We start from the raw sequence: 24221 nt of genomic DNA, 5'->3' as shown, positions 1-24221 counted from the left end.
AGATATTATGAAAATGAGACTTTGCTCGGCAAAATCATGGATTTATCTTTAATCATACCCAGCCAGCAGCACGATTGGTGGCCTAATGACTTGTAGTCAAACAACGCATTAAGATGTGCATGTTTACATCTGCATCAGCACACACCCCTGCCAATCTGTTTGCATATTATAATTGCACATTGCATGTGATGCATGTTAAGTGCTATATGTGTAGAAGTCTGTATTGCACCTTAGTCAACTACTACTTGAATTTTCATTAACTACTGTTTGTATCACATACAGTATCTTGAGTTTACTCCTCTCTGCTCTGTCTGCGTTTTGCCCTAATTGTTGCTTGTCTTTTGTCATGGCATCTCCAAAAGTAGCCAGCTATGCCCACAAAAATTTCTGCCGCCCTTGGTTGTTTGGTGTCCTTGCCGAAAACTGTTGATGCCAATATTGTTTTCAGGCAACAATTTAAAATTAGAAAAGAAGACATGATAGCTAAAAAAAAACAGGGCAGAAACTGTTATTCCTGTGCGCGCCGTAAGGGTGCTGAAGTCCCTTCACCGTGAGGATAAACCCAGATAACTGCTGTCAGGTTATTTTTTCAGGATGGAATGTCATTTGTCTTTGATCACTTTTAGACACGACTGAAAATGATGCGTGCTGGAGAAGGAGTGTAGGAGGCAGCCAGTAAGGGCACATCTGACAAGTCGAAATGCAAGGTGATGTCTCATTACCTTCAACTTCCTTGTTTACCAATTTTGCTGGGTTACAAGGTGGAATGTGTGTTGTGATAGTTTGAATGGGCCCTTCTACAGGTATGGAAAATTAATTTGTACATCCACTGGAGTGGAGTTTATTTGTAATATTTACTCAAAAGACACAGCGTTAGATTTACAACCTAAGATGTTTAGAGAAATACATACAATTTTCTCTCATTGATGTAAGAGGGCGAGTCAGGTGATTGGGCCTATGTGGAATTATTCAGTCATTACTATAAATGCTTTTTATAATCTTTTCTATAGAAAACAGACTTGTCTCCTATCCCACCAACTACATTCAACCAGTTGTTTTTTTTTAAACAAATCCAATAACTAGACAATAGTCAATTCATCCATCTTCTAACCACTTATCCTGACCAAAGTCGTGTGGGTCCCATATAGGCTGCCCTGGATGGGATGCCTGTTAGCCAAAGTACTCTTTGGAGACGTACACAACACACGACGAACATTCACACACAGAGTGAGTGCGAGATTCAAAACACCCAACCCTGGACATGTTGGAGAACAGTGCTACCTGCTAAGACACCGTAACAATAACAGTAGTATTTTAAAATGACTTGCTCAATACTTTTAAGTTAGAGAGTCTTTTCAGTTCAAGGATTCAAGGGATGGTACTCTTTGTGTAAAGACAACAATGCGACAGCACAAGAATCTGAAAAAGATTATACTTTTGAAAACCTCAGTCATAGCCTATCATCGGTTTTCATGTTCTGTAATTCGATGGGAACGTTTCATTTCATCGTTAATGGATACACTGAACGAACAACTAACGATATAATTTCATATTGCTCTGATTAAAGATGCACTTAAGCACCACTTGCATTAAAACAAAGATGATAAGAAAGACGTTTTAAACAACCGTAAATCTTAAAGCCATGGGATTAAGTAATTAACCCAATTTGTTTTTTTGACTTGCAAGTAGTTTATGATTTATAGTCTTATCGTAAGCCTGCGTATAACAAAGAGCGTGTCATATTCTGGACGTTGCCACGTGAGTGGAAGCGGGGGGTCCCCGTATCTCGGCGATGTCCTCCAGGTATGTCATGTGACGCAAGCAGGCACGCAGCCTTATTCACCGCCTGCGAGGAGCAGCAGCCGGACCGCCCTGCTCCTGGAGTCGGAGACATCGCAGTTCTCGGAGACATGGGGAGGAAAATAATACGATCTCGCGGGATCTCCCCACCGCAATCCGATAAAGTAGACTCCTTCGGCTTTCCTCCTACGTTGGCATCTCTAAGAAACCCATCCACACGCTATCTGATCTCTGAATAATAATTTTAAAAAACCATACAGATCGCTGTTCCAGGTCCTATCATTGTCCTCTTCTAAGTGACAAGGGACACGATTCTGGGGGAACAATATAGATTACTTGTTCCTAGGGTTCATATCCACCTCTTGGTCTTCTCCTCCGTTGAATTTCCCCCGCTCGATATTTCTCCTCCCACATCCGCGATCTGAGTACCTGGTTTTTCGACCCGCCGAAGCCTCAGGAACGATGTCCTCCTCGGTGATGCTTGCGGTGCTCCAATTTATGGTGTTAATGAAGTCAGCCTCGACGCAGAGCGGTAAGGATCGCGTAGTTTTTGCACGGCTTTATTCCAGACTTGGGCATCTTGACAAGGTAGTGCCCGTGACAGCTGATTCCCGACGCCGACCGATCTGGTTTTTATTGCCACTCATGACAAAAATAAAGGTCACCGTTGTTAAAGAACGCTTTGATTCGTTTAAATTTCTGTATTTTGGCAATATTGCATGTGCATTATGTATCCCATTGGGTAGTAGCCTAAGAATATGTTTTAATATAACATTGAGGATATACAATTATTAAATATATATTTAACATAATTCAGTGTATGCATATAATGCATATATACATGCGTACGATAGACCTTTTTACAATGTTAGAAGTGGGAAAAGGGATGCGGCGACAATTTTATAGAAAAATGTTCTATTCGTAGTGATGGTACTTTGTGCACTTACGTGTGCCATAGTTCAAAAGTGATGCTTAATTGTCCAAGGTGAAATGCCCTAAAACATGGAAGGTCTATTTTGACATATGATATGGGTAAATATTTTCTATGCCCTGACAAATGATATTATATATGTATGTTGGCCGGCAGATTAGTGCCCTGACTGCAGCCCCATGCACTGTTGCGTCTTAATGCCCGTGATCTAAGGTGTCTGGTTTCTGCTTCACATTCAGAATGTGCAGATCACTCTTTAATGAATGAAATGTGGAGCATATCGTTTTCTGAGTAACCTGCTGTTACCGAGTGTTACCCTCTTACACCGTTCATCTTCTTGCAGTTTACTACTGCACGTTTACTCCCCCAAGTGCACATAAATAAAACACTTTAGATTGTTGGTGCTCTTTGGCTGGCGTATCCAGAGTGTCAGCCGTAGGACTCCTATCAAAAGCCGATTTACTATACTTGGTTTTTATTGGATGTGGCATCTCTCGTGCCTGCTCGCTGCTCCATCCTTAGGATGAATAATTAATTGGTATACAAATTGCCTGCACATTCTCAATCTGCTGCACCAAAAATAATTTCCCTTGGTTTGCAAGTGATCAGCGGTGTCAAATACACACTCCCGTGCTGTGTTTTTGCGACTTGCTGTATCACAGCGCTTGTTAGAGGCGCAGAGATGCGCAATCGGGGTTCCTCTCCTGTTTTTGCGATGTTTGGATTCAGTGCCACTGGTGCCACAAATAAATTCTCCCAAAGATTAAAAAGCGAACAGTCATTACAGTTTCCCGACTCTGTCATTGCGATTTATTCCAAGGAGCCTTGAATAGCGCTGAACTGTGATTTAAATGCCCTGTAATATTGTACGGCAGAGATATATAAATGAAAATACGACTTAAGTTGTTGTTTCTTGTCAGCTGTGATTTACAGCATTCTAAATGGCATATGTGTTTATATATAATGCAATATCACAAATGTGTTGATGGGTGAAAGCATGCAGTGGGATTTGCATGACGATGTGAGCACAGATGTGTTAAAATTAGTCGTCCTCGAAGATAAGCGTAGGTGGGCAGATTCCGGAGCACATACCTGCTGCACTGTAAATAGTGCCAGTTTGCTCTGCAGCGAGCGTCTATTTATAGAGCCGAGACCAACGCGTGTAATCGCGGGTTCGGTGTCCTTTTGTCAAAGTGAATCCATTAACTCCTGGTGCAGGGCGCCGCTGAGCAGCACCGTGGCCCGATGGATGTCGGCCTGCTGAAATGCAATCCCTCATTCCGCACAACAAACAAAATTTCGCCATTTTTACTGCGCTTTATTATTATTTTAAAATGTGTGTTTATTTTTTCTTGACCTTTATCGTGCATTTTTCCCGAGGGGACACAAGTTACATAAAAGACATGTATATCGTAAATTTAATATGTGCTGCTGGCTGACGCCGCGAGGTATTGGGTGTAGCATCTGTCAGCGAGTCAGGCTTTCTTCCGTAGCGCCTGTCTATCCGATTTTGCAATCGCCACCTTAGCGACTACCGTGAACTGAGTCACAGGTGTGGGTCTGTGATTATCCGGGTTGCATTTGCCCTGTTCTAATTTGTTGTGGGTGCACAAGCTGGGTAATTCTACCAACAGTGGAATATTATCCAGTGACTTTGTTACGTTCATTACTTTGGTATTTTAAAATGTCAAAACATCTTCGGGGTGCAGTGAACTATGATGAAATGAGTCTGGTACTGACTGTGCTTATGAGTCCTGTGTGCAGCTGGAGGTGGGGGCATTTTTTTGAGGCGGTGACACACAGGGGAAGGTTACGCCACAGCAGTGACTCCTGAAGGGGTTAATGAGACGGGAGCTTCTGTAGCTGAGTGGGATTAAAGCACCTGGGTTGAGTCTCCTTTGCCAGGATTCAGATCTCATTAAGTAAGGGTGCCCCTTCATTTGTAAGTTGGCAGGCAGCACTTTCAATCAGAGATCCCTGGTCCTGCGTTCGCTTCTGAATGCTGACTCTAGCGGCTGAGCTTATCCTCCTGTGGACCCCTAATATCCATTATGTGTGCACTGAGCTTTGGGATGTGATACATTTATTATTCTGTTAAATCAATGAAGGTAACTTGTTCAGAGAGTTCTGTTCAGAGAGGATGTTATGAAATGACGTGACAATGGTTTAGGTCACAGGTCTTCAACCTTTTTTAAACCACAGAATAGCAAGCAAAAAAATGGGCAGAGCGAGGGATCCCCTACTGCTAATACGTGATGTCATAAATAACTAAGAACTAAGGATGGCGGGGTTTCCCCTCGAAAGTTTTCCTCTCCGGGGATGGTATGAGATGCTGGATTATTACGATACGTTGAATGACACTTTATTTTGTTGAGAGAAGGATATTAATTGGTGGTTATGTGTGTTATGTAGGTTGGATGAGAGTATCGATAATGCATCTTACAGTCTTTACCAAATGTTTCGGTTGCCCACCTGCACCTGCTCTGCCGGCCCCTGAAGCAGGGGCGCATTAGGGGCATGGATGTCCTGGTGGAGTCAGGGGCCCCGGCGCTTTACAGGGGCCCATAAATATGTAATCCTATAAAATCATAAAATGTAAGGGAGTGGGGGGGGGGGGGGGGGGTTGCAAAGTGACATTTTGTCAGGGGGCCAGAATTTCTAGCTATAGCCTTGACCCTGGAGCAGTGTTTCCCAATCCAGTCTCTGGGGACAGGCCACGTTTTTGCTCCCTCCCAGGTAGGGAGCTCAGAATGAGCAAAAACATGGACTGGCTGTGGGTCCCCAAGGACCGGATTGGGAAACACTGTCCTAGAGAGTTATGGGCTTCCAGTTTAGACAGCTCACTCTTGGTTTAGATGTGTAATGGTGGTGTAACAGCATTATGGGTAGCCATGCCTCTGTCTGATGTCAGTGAGCTGACTCAGAGTTGCCCATACAGGGATGCCGAGTCGTCCCTGGCGTGCTCCATGTGGGAGGGGCCTCCCTAAGGTGCACGCGGCTCATGACCTCCAGAGGCGGTGAGGCGAGGTAACCATTCTGCCTCGCACACGTGCACGCCTTGCCTAGCTCACGCTCGCTCAGCATCGCACACGACGGTGTTCGCCGAAGCAGCCGGCCTGCAGAGGCTCTGTGCTGAGTGATGTCAGCCTGGATCCTGGGGGGAGGATTCAGAGGGAGTGGCTTACCTCAGCAGCAGCATGCGTACTCGAGAAGGGGTCACACATTACCAAATAAGGGTGCCTCACCCCTGCTTGCTCCTTTTTCCACAGCAACCCCCCCCCCCCCCCCCCGTCAAGCTTGCTGTGCATGCGCCTGAAACACTCTGTTTCCATATTTATCGTCATTTCTGCTGGCTGATTCTGTGGATGTGCCTGCCTGGATTTCAGCGAATGGTTATGTCCTTAGATTTAGGTGGGCGTTTTGGTGGGAGCGCAGGACGTGGCTACAAGCTGTGTTCAGAAACGCAGATGTTGTCCTAACTGCAGACAATAAATGTTATTTTGTTTATGTTATTAGTTTATTTGTTTTCTATAGGCTGGTCCAGTATTTTTAAAATGTTCAATTCCTCATTGTTTTGTTTTAGGAATTTTTGACTATAGATGTAAGTAGGACTGCGACAACTAATCGATAACATCGATAATAATCGGTAATGAAAATAGTCGATAATGAATGTTGTTATTCAGTAAATGCATTTTTGCACTTTACTGCGTAAATTATGTATGATGACATCACCATATAGCAATACTAATGTTGGTTTTTTAAGTCTACTTTATATTTCAGTTTTCCACGTGCTGTTAAGGTCCGCGCATGGTCATGTACATGTGTACGTACTAAATATGACCGGCACCCTTGTACAGCAATGATCTTCCACCAGACCAGCAGAGGGCAGATGAATTGCAACAAACACAAATACAAGCAGTGTAGTTCATTGGGGAAGCGTTTCTGAACAATTTTAAAGTTGTTAAAAGCTTGGGCAGTATTAGGGCAATACGGTTTGCACCCCCGCCTCCCCACCTGGTGAATTGTATCACCAAGATTTTAAAATACTAGAGTAGTCTTGCCTTTGAAAAATGAATTTTGGTCAAATTCACCCTCAGTACTCTGATAGAAGCGTACAAAAACAACCCCATTGAACTAGATACCAAAATACAGCTTGAAGGAGATTTATAGTGAAATCCCACAATCAATGCTGTGGAAATGAAAGTGAGATCCTCATTCGTGGGTCAGGGGGCACAGAAACTGTTAAAGATAATGACTTGAAATCTTTCTATCTTTATTTGGTACCAAAATAGAACATTCTGGTCTGGGCCAATTTTCAGTTTTTACCTGCCAGTGCCTGTAAGCATGTCCCTTAGGTGCATTTTGTTCCAAGTCCAGAAATACTTCCTAAAGCTTGGTCCCATATTGGTTTTATATACAAAAATAAAGTCCATAATGATATAATATTTAGAAAGACAGAAGAGCACTTTGAGTATTTCTGGCCCAGAGCTGGCAAGTACTAATTATTAAAGAGTGATTTTTGCTGGTAAAGCGTGTGAAAAGCCGGCGGCCGTGGCTGAACAAGCGGCTGTGTGGTACGGAGATAGATTCACAAACTGCGTGTGATGTATACGAAGGACCCAGGGCGTATGCACAGTGGCCACATGCCAGGCAGAGCTGTACTGCACGATGCATCACTGCTTTTTTTGGAAAGTAAGAGGTGCTGCTATGCTAAAAACTAAGCTGTGATTCTCACCCGATAATCCAACGAGCAGTAGCATACCTGTCTATTTTCGTAATTTTGCAACAATGCAGTTTCACTACGAATGAACAACAGCATATGATGGTTTTATATATATATATTTATATATGTGTACAAACATACACATACACACATATATATATTTATATATACAGTCATGTGAAAAAATTAGGACACCCCATTAAATGTTTAGTTCTTTATTAAGAAATATCAACATATCACTATTAAATCATCTTTCAAATCATATGTGTAGATAAAGGTGATGTAACTGTATCACCTATGCAAAAAAACAAAACAAATTCACTTATTTAACAGAAGAAATTAACTATGATGCCAATTTCCACTTAGGAAAAAGTTACGACACCCTGTGCCCTAATAGCTAGTAATTCCCCCTTTGGCTGAAATAACTTTAGTGAGACGTTTCCTATAACCATCTATCAATCTCTGACATCGACTGGCAGAAAGTTTTCCCCACTCTCCAATGCAGAATTCCTTAAGCTGTGTGATGTTTGAAGGGTGTCTTCTTCTTCAATTCACCCCACAGCACCTCAATATGATTCAGATCCGGGCTTTGACTTGACTATTCCAGAACTCTTTCTTGTAAGCCATTCCTTGGTAGATTTACTGGAATGTTTTGAGTCATTGTCATTTGCATGATCCACCCCAACTTCAACTTCAACTTCTGGACAGATGATCTCACATTGTCCTCAAGCACCCTCTGATATGATGAAGAATTCATAGTAGATTCTATGACGGTGAGCTGGCCAGGTTCTGCTGCAGCAAAGCAGCCCCAAACCATGACATTTCCACCCCCATGCTTCACTGCTGGCATGAGGTTCTTTTGCTCAAAATATGTCTTTGGTTTACACCAAACTGTCCTCTGTTACTATGTCCGAATAATTCAATTTCAGATTCATCTATCCAAAGTACTTTGTTCCAAATGTCCCGGTCTTTGTCTAGGTGGGTCTCTGGCAAACTTCAGTCTTGCCCTGGTATTTTTTTGACAGCAAGGGTTTCCTCCTTGCACAGCTCCCATGTAAACCAAACTTGCACAGTCTCTTTCTGATGGTAGATGCATGTACCTTGACATCAACTGTGGCAAGAGCTTCCTGTATGACCTGTGATGACATTTTAGGATTTTGGGAGACTTATTTCAGCGTCTTGGGGTCTGCTCTTGGGCTGAACTTTCTAGGACAGCCTGCCCTGGCCATACTGGCAGTTGTTTTAAATGTTCTCCACTTGTAAATTATTCTCCAGACAGTGGAATGGCTGATTCCAAACTGTCTTGAGATCTTTTTATATCCTTCCCAGACTCATATGCATCTACATGCTTCTTTCTGAAGGCCTCAGAGAGGTCTTTGGATCTCACCATGGTGATCCCACTCATTTCAACAATCAAGAGCAAACCAAACTAAATGTCTATGGTATAAATAAGACAGACTCCACCAAAAAGCTCTGTAATAATGTTCTACTCATTTTCACCTGATGTGGTGCCACCTGAATCTAACTCTAGGCATTTTAAATAATAATGGATGTGAGGGTGTCCTAACTTTTTCCTAAGTGGAAATTGGCATCATAGTTAATTTCTTCTGTTAAATAAGTGAATTTGTTTCTTTTTTTTTGCATAGGTGATACAGTTACATCACCTTTATCTACACATATGATTTGAAAGAAGATTTAATAGTGATATGTTGATATTTCTTAATAAAGAACTAAACATTTAATAGGGTGTCCTAATTTTTTCACATTACTGTATGTGTATATGTGTGTGTGTGTGTGTGTGTGTGTGTGTGTAAAGTTGACATATATATGATATAGCTGTCTGTTCTGTTTTTCTTAGTATTAAAGTTTAGCAGTCTCCCACTATAAATTTACAAATTGGTGAGAAGGGGTGTATCTATCTGTGTGACTTCTCATATTAACATATTATTTTTTGCGTTAAGTGTTTTAATCCCATGACCTTGACCAGGATGAGCACTTGGTAGATGGATGGTTTGACGGACAGATGTATTAATTGTGAATAAAAAATTTAAGATAGCTGGAGAGATAGACATAAACTGTCAAGGATAGGATGTTCTGGGAAAGAACTCATGGTTTTCCTATCAAATTACATCTGCGTATAGGCAGAAAAGTACCTTAAATTTTTGTTATTTGTATTCAGGTACAGCTGAGAGTTACGGAAGCTCTGCAACATGTTCATTAAGTTTCTGTTCTAGTGAGATGCTTGTATGCTCTGTGAGGACTACTAACATGCCCTTGTAACACTTCATCTGTATTTTTTCCACATATTGCTGTGGAAACCTTGCTCCAATCAGCCGAGAGCTCAACCTAGAGACCTTATAGGACATATCCATGTTGGGAGCTGCCCACTAGCCCAGTCATGGAATCCGATTGGACAGCTGTAGGTTTTGATTGCATGTAGGTCCTTTGAGTGCTCCTTCAAAGTTTCAAACTTTGTTAGACGAAACTTAGTTCAATCTAACTCCAAATATTTAATCATTATTTTTAGAAACGTTTATGACCTCATTACTTCCAGGTTTCCGTACTGTGACCAACATTGTTCTGGGTCATTGTGCCAAAGAAGATTGGCTTTTGACCGATACAGCGAATCTATAGACCCAATATGTGCCCCCCCCCCCATGACTTGTGTACATCTATTTAAATACCAAACCAAGCCATGGGTTTTCTTTGAAAATAATATTTACTTCTTATTCAAGCACCACACTTTATTTGAACTGTTTTGTTATGTTATCGAGCTACTTGGTCTGGGCAAGACATCTATAAAATATTGTTTCGTGACTATGAACATTCATACAGTCATCTATTTGAATATTATGAGAGTTGTGATATAGCCTAAATACTTATTTCTTGCATAGTTATCAGTTATAATGCACTATTTTTACACAAATTCCATCAAGGTATGAGTCTGGTGTTGGCATAACGTGTCAGATGCTCCATAACCATTAGCAAAACAACTGGGTCGTCATAATCAGAAAAACTCAAAACATTTTGTCATTTTACTGTATTCTGCATATGAATTTTAGAATATTGTGAGAAATATCATTGTGAGAATATTTCTGAGGAAAAAAAAAATGTTTTAGGGCATATTGGCCAATTCTAGTCAAATCCATTCCCTGGAACAAACAGCAAGGCAGACAGAGAGAAAAAAAACGTAGCAACAAAATGTACCACTGGCATTTTCTAGTGAGGCCCTACGACAAATTTATTTTAATTTATTTATTAAAAGTTTATTTCAGTTCGCAGTCCATTTTTCATTTTCTGAATCGGTTTAAGGGCAGTTCTAATGGAATTTTAAGCAACAATTGACCATTGAAGTAAAGAAATACTGATTTGAATTATATGATGATAATTATGAATATATGGGAAAAATTATGATAAAATATTTTGCCATGTGACCCCTTTCATGTCACTGCAGGTTGTGGTCTGAATGTAACTATTGTGTGTACAGTGGCTCTGAAAACCCAGAGCATGTCAAAATTAACACAACTGCAAAAACATTAACACGACACAAACATTAAGATGACACAAAAACATCAAAACAAAAAATTAAGCTAATTTCATTTTTAAATGTGTTGTTATTTTATCTTTATCTTCAAGCTGTTATAACAAGTAAATTTCCACAGTATGTGATCAGTGAAATCTTGCCTTGCCTTCATGTATGTGTTGTGGTTTTCATAACGGAAGTGGTCTGTGTCACGTGGGGCAGTATTCAACACACTGATCAAGGTTGTGCAGTATTCAGCTAGAGAATACGAAATGGACCGTTAGGACTGGGTGGTATACCAGTATATTTTCAGAATGAGGTAGAGAATGATGCCGTACTATTTATATAAATTTATCATCCGTTATAATTAGGGCTCAGTTAAAAATTTTAAAGAGACCAAAAGTACAACTTCCTCATTCTAAGCAACGCAAAAGCTTCAGTCGTGATGTTGCACAGAATCACAGCTACAATTAAACCAGGATGCGTTTCCCAAAATCCCCTAACAACTTTTTTTTTTTTTTTTATTGTTTAACTTCTCAAACAAGATAACAATGTAGTGCATTTACAATACAACAAATCGCAGTACACAAGAATAAATGGCCAAGAACAAAGCAGTTGTCAAAAAAAAAAAGCATCAAAAGAATAGTATAGGTCAGGAACACCACAAGGCAGCATACAAGTACAATAAAGTGACCTATCATATAAGGATATAAGTACGCACATACAATCTCGTTACCTCAATCGAAAAGCAGCATCAAAAATTCAAGTAAGGTGTGAGTCACAATTAAGTTACATTTGTCTAATGATGTCATCCACAGGAGAACTTCATTCTTAAAGCCAACAAAAAACGGAGTAATCTTCAAGAAGCGGCATTTGTGAATGTAAAATTTTGCAACTATGAATAAGTTGTTAATCCCAAATTCTATTTTTTTATTTACTGTTTGTAGGCCAAATTTAACTACTTGAAAAGTTAAAGAAGGGCAGTCAATGTTTTTAGAGGTTAACCAGTACTGAAAATAATCCCAAAAAGATTTGGAATATTCACATGAATAGAAAAGATGCTCTGTAGTTTCAACGTCAGTATTGCAGAAAGTGCATGCATTCGTATCTACAATAAATGTCTTGTGGAGATAGTCCTTGGACGGATATATATCATTTAAAATTTTAAAGTGATTTTCTTTTGCTTTGGGTGAAATTGGAAAAGAAAGATATTCAGTCAAAATCTTCGAGCTATAATCTCTGAACATATGTTTTCTCTTTAGTTGAGAAGGGAAAAGTTGTTTAGTGAGAGTTTTCCTTAAAAAAGTATTATTACATGTCTTCTCTTTAAATTGACAATCACCAATTATGAAGGACGGTTCACGAATTATAGAGAAAGAATAAATTAAACTGGATTTAGCCATCTGAATCAACGCAAGGGGAATGGCTTTCACAACCTTAATGAATTTACTTTCGGTACACGATATGCCATAAATATCTATGAATTTGTTATAAGTTAACACATTTCCGTCATTGTCTAAAAGGTGTACAACTGTCCAAATCCCATGATCCATCCAATCCTTATAAAAGATGGACTTTCTTTTTATCAGTATGCATCTGTTGTTCCAAATCGAATTTGTATGTGGAGAAAAATTATGCTTGTATATCATTTTCCAGTTCTGGAGGACCTGCTTGTGAAAATTTGATAATTTAATTGGTAATTTGGAAATTTCGAAGTCACATTTCATAAGAAATTCAACGCCACCAAGTTTCTCGAAAATTACTTTGGGGAAATAAAACCAAATACTATTTGAACTACTAATGAAAGATTGCAACCATTTAAGTTTGATGGAGCCGTCCATTGCTTCAAAATCAATCACATTCAAGCCCCCTTCTTCAAATGACTTCACTATATCATTCTTCCTAATATAATGGTGCTTGTTTCTCCAAATGTAATTGTAATTAATTTGATTTATCCTCTTGATTAACCTATTGGAAACATATAAACATTGTGAAGGATAAATAAAACGAGAAATACCTTGTTTTAGTAAGCAAGACGCGTCCAAAGATGGAGAGGTCTCTTTGTAGCCAACTGTTTAAAATCTTTTTAGATTTTTGGGTAAAATGCTCAAAATTTAAATATTCTCTATTATTTGTATTCTTCGAGATTATAATACCCAAATATTTGACATCAGTTTTAATAGCTATGTTAAGAGTGCTACTAGATTGACAATCATGGATAGGTAATGATTCGCATTTTCTAATATTCAGGCATAAACCAGAAGCTTTTGAGAATAGTGAAATTTCACTTAGTGCGAGAGGAACCTGTGACATGTTCTTTAAAAACAGTGTAGTGTCATCTGCTAATTGACTTATGATCAACGGGACTCCCATCAAATTCAATGGTTGAATATTTCGATTGTGTTTCATAAAAATAGCTAGCAATTCAGTTACAACAATAAAAAGTAACGGAGAAGCTGGACACCCCTGACGGATTCCACGTCTAACATTGAAGCGTTTAGATGTTCCAAAAGGTAAAGAAATAGAGCTATTAATGTCAGAGTATAATAAAGAAATTAAATCTATGAATTTTTTGCCAAAACCAAAATGGTGTAAAGCCTTTAAGATAAAAGGATGTTCAACCGTGTCAAATGCCTTGTAGAAGTCTAAAAAAAGAATCACACCATCATCATCAATTAAGTGATTATAATCCAATAAATCCAAGACCAATCTAATATTATTGTGGATAGAGCGATCTTTAAGAAATCCAGATTGTGTTTCACTAATAATTTGCTCTAAGCCACCCTTTAATCTATTTGCAATTACATGAGCAAAGATTTTATAATCTGTATTCAATAGTGTAATTGGTCGTAGATTATCGATTAGTCTTTTATCTTTACCAGGTTTGGGGATAAGAGAGATAAGACCCTGTTTCATTGTTGGAATTAACGTCTCATTACTAATTATTTCCTTAATAGTTTTGAAGAAAAATTCCTTTATTTCTTTCCAGAAAAATTTATAAAAGATTGCAGTCAAGCCATCCTGACCAGGAGCTTTACCTATTTTTAGTTTAAGGCTTGATCTAAGTCAACCAGTGATATATCAGAATCACAAAATTCTTTGAATACAGAGTCGATTACTGGAATATGAGGTTCAATCTGATCAAAAAAACGTGATGAATCAGTAATTAGATATTCCGAGGAGTATAGAACTGAGTAGAATTTATGTAATTCTTCCGCTATAGTCTTGTGATTTGTGCATTCTTCCCCATTTACAAATAATGTATTAATAGATTTTTTTTCCTGCCTCCGTTTCTCCAAATTGTAGAAATATGAAGTACTTTTTTCACCTTCTTATATCCATCTTGCACGAGCTCTAATGTATGCTCCATGAGCCTGTAAAGACAATAGGGATTCCTTATCATTCTCTGACATAACTTGTCTATTACAGTAAATATTTATACTGTAAAGTAATTCACTTTCAAATTCCTTCTGTTTTCTTATTCTCCTTTTACTAAATGTAATTGAAAATTCTCTAACTTTAAATTTAAAAAATTCCCATCTATGTAAGTAGTTGCCTATTGTCATATCATTGTAAATTTTATGAAGTTGCTTTTTAACTAGCTCAACAAACCCATCATCACTTAACAGATCTGCATTAAATTTCCAATAATCTCTTTTAAATTGCGTTTTATGTTCAGGGTTAAGTTTAAGAATAATAATACTGTGATCTGTCAACGGGGCTGCTGAGATAGAAACATGTGAAACACATCTATATAGTAAAGTCGAGCCCAACCACAGATCCAGTCTGGACATATTACCATTTGGTTTAATCCAAGAGAATTGGGTAATTCCAGGGTTTTTCTCTCTCCATATATCACTTAAATTGTTTGAGTCAATGAACTCCGTCAGAGTTGGATTCCACTGATTAGTACAGTATCTGGGGGGATTCCTATCCTGCCATTCGTTCGGAACAAGATTAAAGTCGCCGCCTAGTAATACATGGTCTGTATGGTATAAATGTTTATACTCGGAAAGAACATCTGTTATTTTGTCCAGCATGAGCTTATTTAGAGTTAGAGAGGAATACCCATATACATTTACTAGAATCACAAATGAATCATCAATATTCAATACAACTGCCAGCCAGTGTCCTGAAGAATCAGTCTGAAAAGTTACGACCTTTCCTGGACATCGATAGAAACAGAGAGCTACTCCCGCAGAGTGGTTGGATCCGTGGCTGAAGAGAATTTTTTTCACCCCACTGATTTGACCAAAAGGTGGCATCGGCGTCACTTGAATGAGTTTCTTGTAATAAGATGTAGTTAGCTTTTAGCCCTTTGATAAACATAAACATTGCTTTTCTTTTAACATTGTCCCTGAGACCTCTAACATTCAAAGATACAAAGGATAAACACGTGCGTAACATTAAAAGTAAACAAAAATAGATTGCTAATATCAAGAGTATCAAACTTCGTTGGAAAAGAGAAAAAGGTTAGTGTACTACCCTGTTTGGGGAAAGCTGAAAGAACAGCGGTGCCGGCGCCTTCCATCTCATTCAAAAACTGTCAGTCGTCCCTCTAGTTACAAAGTATAAGGAACAAACAGGAGCGAATACTATTCAACCATCCGCCAGAACGCGACGGCCATCAATATAACCGACAGCTCCTCTGTAGTAAGCTTTCTCCCCCGCATTTCTGGCTTGTAAAATCTTTGGCCAAACTTTCTCCCTCTCCAGATGATCCTCCACCGACAGGTCCTCGGCAAAACGGATTTTTTCACTCTCACAGATTTGAGCATTTTTAGACTTCTTCCATATACCGTCTCGGTGTAGGCGTTTTGTAAACTGAATTATGACTTGACGATTTCTGCCCTCTTCTTTTCTCCTAATCCGATGCACAGTATCCACATTGTTCTCCATATTATTTGACCATTCTGGGGCGATCTTGGCAAGAATTTTGATCACCTCTTTTCTGGTATCTTCGCCCATGCTTTCCTTCATTCCTTTGATCCTTAGATTCCACCTTCGTGAATACCGGTCTCGTTCTCTTGCCTTTTCTTTGAGTTCTCCAACTTCTCTCCGCAAGGTAGAGACTTCCTTCTCCAAGCCCGCGATTTTACCATTACAATTCCGGACTTCGGCAGCATTGAATTCGATGGATTCAGCAAGACTGGCAATCAACGAGGCATTCTCCGATAATTTGTTGTTAATGTCCGCCATTTTGTCATCTTGCTTATCAAATCGTACGTGGAGAGCTTGAATTGCTGCCAATATGTCGCTCGCTGTGGGACTGGGTTTGGCAATCTTTCTTGGGTGGACACCTTTAGATGGAATAAGGAAAAGCAGGTCATTCATTTCCTCAAGATTTCTTTTTTCTCCGCCGCCGCTTTCAAACGCCACGTCTGATAGGCAGTAGTCATGGTCATCCGTAGTTGAAGCCAAATCTTGTATTTTGCCATTTTTGGAAGACTTGCTGTCCCTATTATCCTTCTTCTGTTCTTTTGGCATCTTTGTGAAGTCAGTTTAAACTCTACGAGGGAACAAAACGTCTAAAAAGAGGAATAAAAGGCACCACGCACCAGAGCTAAGTTAAAGACAACTGCTTAGTTCGCCATCTTGACGCACCCCCTCCCCTAACAACTTACATAATTGGACTCATTGAGTTGCATGGATCCAACTATGTAAGTTGCTAACACAATTAGCTAAGACCATTATAGCAATCGCACCATTCAAATGGAACCATGCAAATAAGACAAAGCATGAATACAGTGGTACCTCGGCTCACAAACTTAATTCGTTTGTGGACTGTAGAGCAGCTTCCAGATCCTTTTCGTGACACGAAAAGTTTGCAACATGAATCAATGTTTCTCATTTAAGATAATATAAATACAAATAATTCGTTCAAACCTCAGAAACACTGATTTATTTATTTATTTTTATGTTTTTCTGTGACCAAGAATATAGACAACCCTCTGGAGTTGGCCGTCCCGCCGGGGGGATCTGACAGAAATTTCGCCAAAGCCTTTAAATAACTCTGCGAGTTTTTACCCATTTTAAAAACACCCTCGGAAACCTTGGACGGTCTAATTTTCAAATATATATAGTTAGAAACTAAATATATTGTTACAGCTTCGTGATATGAATAAAAAGAACAAGAGTGACTGACTTAAGCGTCTGCGTCTCGAAGCAGCTCTGTAGTGATGGCCGATTCGCGAACAAATCATTCTTTTTAACTCGTTTTTTTTTTTAGTGAAAGGGTCTGACCGATTCGTAGGTCTGAACAAATCGATTTTCTAAATTATTTGCAGTTGTCTTATCGAGAAGGGTCCAGCTGCAGACGCCTGTAGAGTGAAGCTCCACCGGAAATACGTCATCTACACAGGAAACACGTGATCATAACAGGATGTCAGTACCCGATGTGTGCCGGTGTTCTGACAAAACATACTACCTATCGAGACGTGCTATCGAGCCTTTCTGCGCATGTGCAGTTCCACCGTTTTGGGATTAGGGTTACAAAATTACATTACAAACCATTACAAAATTTTTTCGAACATCTGGTTCATAACCCGATTCGTTTGTGAACGGGACTGTTCGTGGGTCAAGGTACTACTGAAAGTCTGTAAGGGAGCTGTTCTCGGTAGCTATGCAGGTAGTGTGGTAGAAATTTATGACACTCAGTCGGTGCTTCAGAGTATGATGTCGCTTTATTTCTGAATTCAGGGAGCAACCGCCTCACTGCTACCTCAGTGGTAATGCTCAAAGAACATTAAGTTAACATACCTTTTATAGTGGTACGCATAGCTTGCGCCCCCTTCCCAGAACCGGATCAAACCGATTGGGATGGGGCACATACATTTTAACACATGTGCTTTATGCAGTTTGCATCCTGCAGGCATGGAGCATCTGCACTTTCCACAACCTTTATTACATTGGGTTGCTTGCAGCCCCCGCCTGTGTGTAGCTTCTTTGTGGTTTTCCTGTTTTGTCCGATCAGCATGCTCCAAACTTACATTTCTGTTCTCCAGCCTCAATTTCTGCTAAATCTAATGAGCACAAAATTCAAGTACATATTGCTACACTAAGGTTAACTCTTAATTCTCTTGAGCTTATATTCTTGGGTGTTAGCTGCCTAACACACCGGCACTCTTGCATCAATATATAAAAATACACTCCAAAAACTGAATACAAAAATATCCCTCTAGTCATTTGTTCTCTCACAGTAGCTTTTTGTACTGGTCTTCACAGTGTTACTTGTAACCCATTAATAATACCTATAACATATTATGTCCATTTTGAGGACATTAGTAGATATGTGCACTGTGTATTCATGGAGGACACTTAAAATAGCTCTACAACTTTCAGTCTATCCCTAGAAATAAAATTATTAAAAGTTAAACTGAAATATATAAAAACTAAATAGAAATATATCTTTAAAATGTATGAAACTCGAAATAAAATGAAAATTTAAAATAATATTAAAAAATTAAAACTATAACAATATTAGTCTGCAGCCACATTGTTTTTATTTTTCTTAGTTGAATGAACAAAGAGTGATGAACAATGGAAGGATATATTTAATAAAAATACCATGCATTTATTACATGATGATGACATCTCTGAGGATCATTGTTGACCAGAACTCTGGGCTTCCAAGTTTCAGAATTCTTTCATTTGTAGGCGGGGATCGAAGCTTTCTCCTTTTTTGCAGCATTCGTAACATGAGTAGAATCCAAGTCCCAGACAGATGAAACCGAGCAGTATAAACCCCGCGACCTAAAAAATATATGAGACAAGTATTCAGAAGTCAAAGCAAAATAATATGTTGCATGATTGTTGATTTAATTGACAAAATTGCTGAACAATGTCCATGTACAGTAAGAGATATACTTATATTCACTAATTATCCAGCAATGGACAACAGTAGTATGTGATTCAAAATTTGGCAATTTTATCTTATCTATTTATTTATTGCAGAGTTCCTACCTGAGACCAAAACATGGAATCTTCAAAATGAAGCCTCCGTCGCTTCATTTCAGTTTCATTCACTTGCATAGGTTGACACCATTTCAGAGAGCCATCACTGTCCATGTTGACATATTCTCCTTCCCAGCTTGTAGCTGCACAGGTGTAGTATTTGCCATCAAAGCACAGCAGGGTCAGCCACACCATTCCTGGCATAAAGCAGGATATCAGCTTGCCACACTTTTCCCAACACTTTCCCGATGCACATCTGAATTTATTTGCGATCAGCATCACAATAATAGACATTATTGCTGGAATGACAAAGAATGCTAAGGAAAACAATGCATTCCTATAAGGATTGCACGGACACTGAAATTCCAGTTCTGTCATCTTCTCCAGCCCCAAGAGGACGAAACCTATGACAGTGTTTAAAGTCATAGGACTTTTTCCAAGCTCGTCTTTTAGTTTGGAAAGCCATTGCTGGTCAGCCATTCTTGGTACTACACAAGATGTACTTTGAGATAAACTGTAATGTACTGCCGCAAAGTTTATTGTTCAAGGACGTTTTAGTTTCTCTTTACCCATCTGGGTTTATGTCAAAGAAGGCATGTTTATATGCAGTTGATTGGTTCTCAAGCACGATCAGGCATGTTGGTCATTGGTGAACTGGGTTTCCGAGAAGCTTATATATAGTTCTGTAGAAATAGAAAGATACACCGCATCACATTTATAGAGTGAAGTGATATAGTTCTGCTTAAATGTGTTTTTTTACACTGCCATCTGAACACAATATACATTGTACTGCCATATTGCTTTACCATAGGAATTGGGTCATATAAAATGGATTAAAATATCTAGAGTTTTTGGAAGACGTTTCAGATGTGAGTTTGGCCAGCTGCTCAGTCCCCCAGATTGGTACTTCCTGAAGCTTCTCCTGGATCTCATGGGAACACATGCTTAAAGATGGTATCAATCTTAAAGATAACCAGTCTTCATCACTACAAACAGCTGAAACACCTAGCTGGTATTGTTTGGTAGATATTGGGTAGAACAAATAGAATTTCTTCTGGCACAAACGTTTTGAAGAATGAAGCATCTGCTTCCATTTTGCTGTTTACTGGGCAGAAAGCTGATTATACATCACAGATTGTATTAGGATGAATTCGCGGACGATTACGTCACCCACGTGATATGGAATTAATCCTTTACTATAATATTCTGGGAAGTTGTAATTGTGGATTAATTCCGATCGCGTGTGGACTGATCATCCTGAAATTCAGATCAATCGTCCATGGTTCACCCCGAATGTTACTATACTGCACGAACACATTATTTACCGATCCCCTGTAAAACCTAATTTTGCCATAAATAACTTGGGCTCATAAAAAGAAGCCAGGATACTCATCTGGGCTGTTAGATCAGCATGCAGAATGCTTATCTTGGTTTCAGGAGATAGGGTGGGGGGTCGGTATACAGCACCCTATATTGCCTTTAGGGGGGAACAGAGAGGCATTGCGCAAAGACACCTGGCGCAAGGACGCCTATTGTAGTATGTTATTGCAAGCAGCATCACTCAAACAAAAGGGGGAATTGGAGTACATATTGCCTGAGGGGAAGGGGTGAGCCTGGCCAGCTTACCCCCTGCCCACACGCAACTCTAAATTTAGTATAAAGGAAGGGGGAGATCCCAGTACTGACCGGAGCTGGGGTGGATCCAGTTGTCGTGGTGCATGTTGGCACCAACGACATAGGCAAGGGTAGAAGGGCTGTTCTGCAGGATAAATTTATAGAAGTCGCCAATAAGCTTAGAAGTAGAACGTCCATGGTGGTATTTTCTGAAATACTCCCCATGCCACGCGCAAGTCAGGCTAAGTTAGCTGAGATAAGGAGATTAAATGCGTGGCTAAAAGGATGGTGTAGGAAAGAGGGGTTTAGGTTTATGGGGCACTGGAGGACCTTCTGGAACAGGTGGGACCTGTTCAAGCCGGATGGGTTGCATCTGAACCGGAGGGGAACCAGTGTACTGGGAAGGCGTATTTGTAGAGTAGTTGAGGAATGTTTAAACTAGGGACTGGGGGGGCAGGGAGGTTAGTTAAGTATGTAAGTGGGGGGAAATGGAAAGCCCCAAAAAATCATATTATAAGTAGGCACTGTAATAGGCCTACCCTTTGTTGTCTGTATTTAAACGGCAGGAGTATTAGGAATAAAATTCATGATTTAGAGGCTCTTATCTCATCGGACTCTTATGATATTATAGCAATAACTGAAACGTGGTTGAGTGATAAGGATGGACAAGAATATAATATGGATGGTTACACATTGTTCCGTAAAGACCGTATAGGTAAGAAGGGAGGTGGTGTTGCAGTATATGCAAAGGAAAACTTGCAGGCAAGGGAGCTTACTGATATAAGTAAAAGTACGGAAGCTATATGGGTAAAATTAGATGCTACAAACTCAAATAGCCTAATTGTCGGTGTTTGTTACAGAGCACCCAATGTAGCTGCTGAGGAAAGCAGATTGTTATACAGTGATATTAGGATTATGAGCAATAAAAATTATGTGGTAGTTATGGGTGATTTTAATCTACCGGGGATGCAGTGGGACATTGTTGCTGGCTCTTCTGAAAATGAACTTGAGATGGTGGAATTAGTACAGGATTGTTTTTTTACTCAGTTTGTTAACACCCCTACCAGGGGAGATGCCATTCTTGATCTTGTTTTGTCTAATAACCAGGACAGGATTGGTAAATTAGACGTTTTAGAACCACTTGACAGTAGCGATCATAACATGGTTAAATTTGAGGTTAAGTTTAGTGCCCGAAGAGCAAAGTCCAAATCAAAAATATATAATGTTAGGAAGGCTAACTTCAATTGTATGAGATTAAAACTAGAAACTGTGAACTGGATGGAGTTAAATAACAAAACTGTTGAAGAGGCATGGGAATTCTTTAAAAGCACATTATTGCAAGTGCAAGAGGACTTCATACCTGTTTCCAGCAAGAATAAATCTAGGAAATTGCAACCTAGGTGGTTTAATAGGGAAATAAAGTATAAAGTAAGGAGGAAAAGAGCTTTGTTCCAGAGATGGAAAATAACTGATGATGACATAATAAAGCAAGAGTATCTAAATCTACAGGCTGAATTAAAAAATGACATTAGACGAGCTAAAAGGAATGTCGAAAGGAAGATCGCATTGGAGGCTAAGGATGACGTTAAAAGTTTCTTCCAGTATTTTAACTCTAAAAGAGCTCTAAAAGCTGAAATTACTAATCTGCAGGATAGTAAGGGTCTTATAATTGAAAACGACATTGACATAGTAAATGAGTTCAATGATAGTTTTGCACGGGTATTCACTGTCGAGGACACTAGTAACTTACCAGTTCTTATTACTAATCCAACATCGTCTATAACTAATATATATATAATTGAAGCTGATGTTTTGCAAAGCCTAGCTAAGCTCAAAATAAATAAATCACAGGGCCCTGATGGCATCTTACCTATAGTGTTAAAAGAGATGAGGGATATTATTTGCAGACCCTTAACATTACTATTTCAAAAATCCTTATCCGAAGGTGTGGTACCTTCTGATTGGAAGCATGCCAACATAACGCCCATTTTCAAAAAAGGGGATAGAAGTAATTTGTCAAACTATAGGCCAATCAGTCTAACTTGTATAACTGGTAAAGTTATGGAGGCTATAATCAAAGAGAAAATGGTAGATTACCTGGACTCAAATAACATTTTGAGGGATAGCCAGCATGGATTTTTAAATGTGTTGTTATTTTATCTTTATCTTCAAGCTGTTATAACAAGTAAATTTCCACAGTATGTGATCAGTGAAATCTTGCCTTGCCTTCATGTATGTGTTGTGGTTTTCATAACGGAAGTGGTCTGTGTCACGTGGGGCAGTATTCAACACACTGATCAAGGTTGTGCAGTATTCAGCTAGAGAATAAGAAATGGACCGTTAGGACTGGGTGGTATACCAGTATATTTTCAGAATGAGGTAGAGAATGATGCCGTACTATTTATATAAATTTATCATCCGTTATAATTAGGGCTCAGTTAAAAATTTTAAAGAGACCAAAAGTACAACTTCCTCATTCTAAGCAACGCAAAAGCTTCAGTCGTGATGTTGCACAGAATCACAGCTACAATTAAACCAGGATGCGTTTCCCAAAATCCCCTAACAACTTACATAATTGGACTCATTGAGTTGCATGGATCCAACTATGTAAGTTGCTAACACAATTAGCTAAGACCATTATAGCAATCGCACCATTCAAATGGAACCATGCAAATAAGACAAAGCATGAATACAGTGGTACCTCGGCTCACAAACTTAATTCGTTTGTGGACTGTAGAGCAGCTTCCAGATCCTTTTCGTGACACGAAAAGTTTGCAACATGAATCAATTTTTCTCATTTAAGATAATATAAATACAAATAATTCGTTCAAACCTCAGAAACACTGATTTATTTATTTATTTTTATGTTTTTCTGTGACCAAGAATATAGACAACCCTCTGGAGTTGGCCGTCCCGCCGGGGGGATCTGACAGAAATTTCGCCAAAGCCTTTAAATAACTCTGCGAGTTTTTACCCATTTTAAAAACACCCTCGGAAACCTTGGACGGTCTAATTTTCAAATATATATAGTTAGAAACTAAATATATTTTTACAGCTTCGTGATATGAATAAAAAGAACAAGAGTGACTGACTTAAGCGTCTGCGTCTCGAAGCAGCTCTGTAGTGATGGCCGATTCGCGAACGAATCATTCTTTTTAACTCGTTTTTTTTTTAGTGAAAGGGTCTGACCGATTCGTAGGTCTGAACAAATCGATTTTCTAAATTATTTGCAGTTGTCTTATCGAGAAGGGTCCAGCTGCAGACGCCTGTAGAGTGAAGCTCCACCGGAAATACGTCATCTACACAGGAAACACGTGATCATAACAGGATGTCAGTACCCGATGTGTGCCGGTGTTCTGACAAAACATACTACCTATCGAGACGTGCTATCGAGCCTTTCTGCGCATGTGCAGTTCCACCGTTTTGGGATTAGGGTTACAAAATTACATTACAAACCATTACAAAATTTTTTCGAACATCTGGTTCATAACCCGATTCGTTTGTGAACGGGACTGTTCGTGGGTCAAGGTACTACTGAAAGTCTGTAAGGGAGCTGTTCTCGGTAGCTATGCAGGTAGTGTGGTAGAAATTTATGACACTCAGTCGGTGCTTCAGAGTATGATGTCGCTTTATTTCTGAATTCAGGGAGCAACCGCCTCACTGCTACCTCAGTGGTA

The 24221-nt window shown here is 39.3% G+C and overlaps 2 long non-coding RNA genes across 11 annotated transcripts in view; one reads left to right on the top strand and one right to left on the bottom strand.

Annotated features, from left to right (window-relative positions):
* The first annotated feature begins 1806 nt into the window (after positions 1-1806).
* LOC111855314 (uncharacterized) overlaps positions 1807-24221 on the top strand; it is a 39259-nt gene continuing 16844 nt past the window's right edge. For 5 of the 10 annotated variants that reach the window (XR_011982187.1, XR_011982188.1, XR_011982184.1 and 2 more), the window contains exon 1: positions 1809-2332. This is a non-coding gene — a long non-coding RNA (uncharacterized lncRNA). Of the gene's footprint in view, positions 2333-24221 lie in introns of all 10 variants that reach the window. The other 5 variants (XR_011982182.1, XR_011982180.1, XR_011982179.1 and 2 more) reach the window with 3 other exon arrangements.
* On the bottom strand, positions 18457-23430 carry LOC140578152 (uncharacterized). Its single transcript, XR_011982189.1, has 2 exons — positions 18940-23430; positions 18457-18729 (listed from the first exon to the last, which is right to left on the bottom strand). It is a non-coding gene; the product is annotated as an uncharacterized lncRNA (long non-coding RNA).

Source organism: Paramormyrops kingsleyae, chromosome 13, assembly GCF_048594095.1.
Source record: "Paramormyrops kingsleyae isolate MSU_618 chromosome 13, PKINGS_0.4, whole genome shotgun sequence".
NCBI classification, from domain to species: domain Eukaryota; kingdom Metazoa; phylum Chordata; class Actinopteri; order Osteoglossiformes; family Mormyridae; genus Paramormyrops; species Paramormyrops kingsleyae.
Note: the sequence above shows the minus strand (reverse complement) of the source record. Positions and strands in the feature narration are given on the sequence as shown.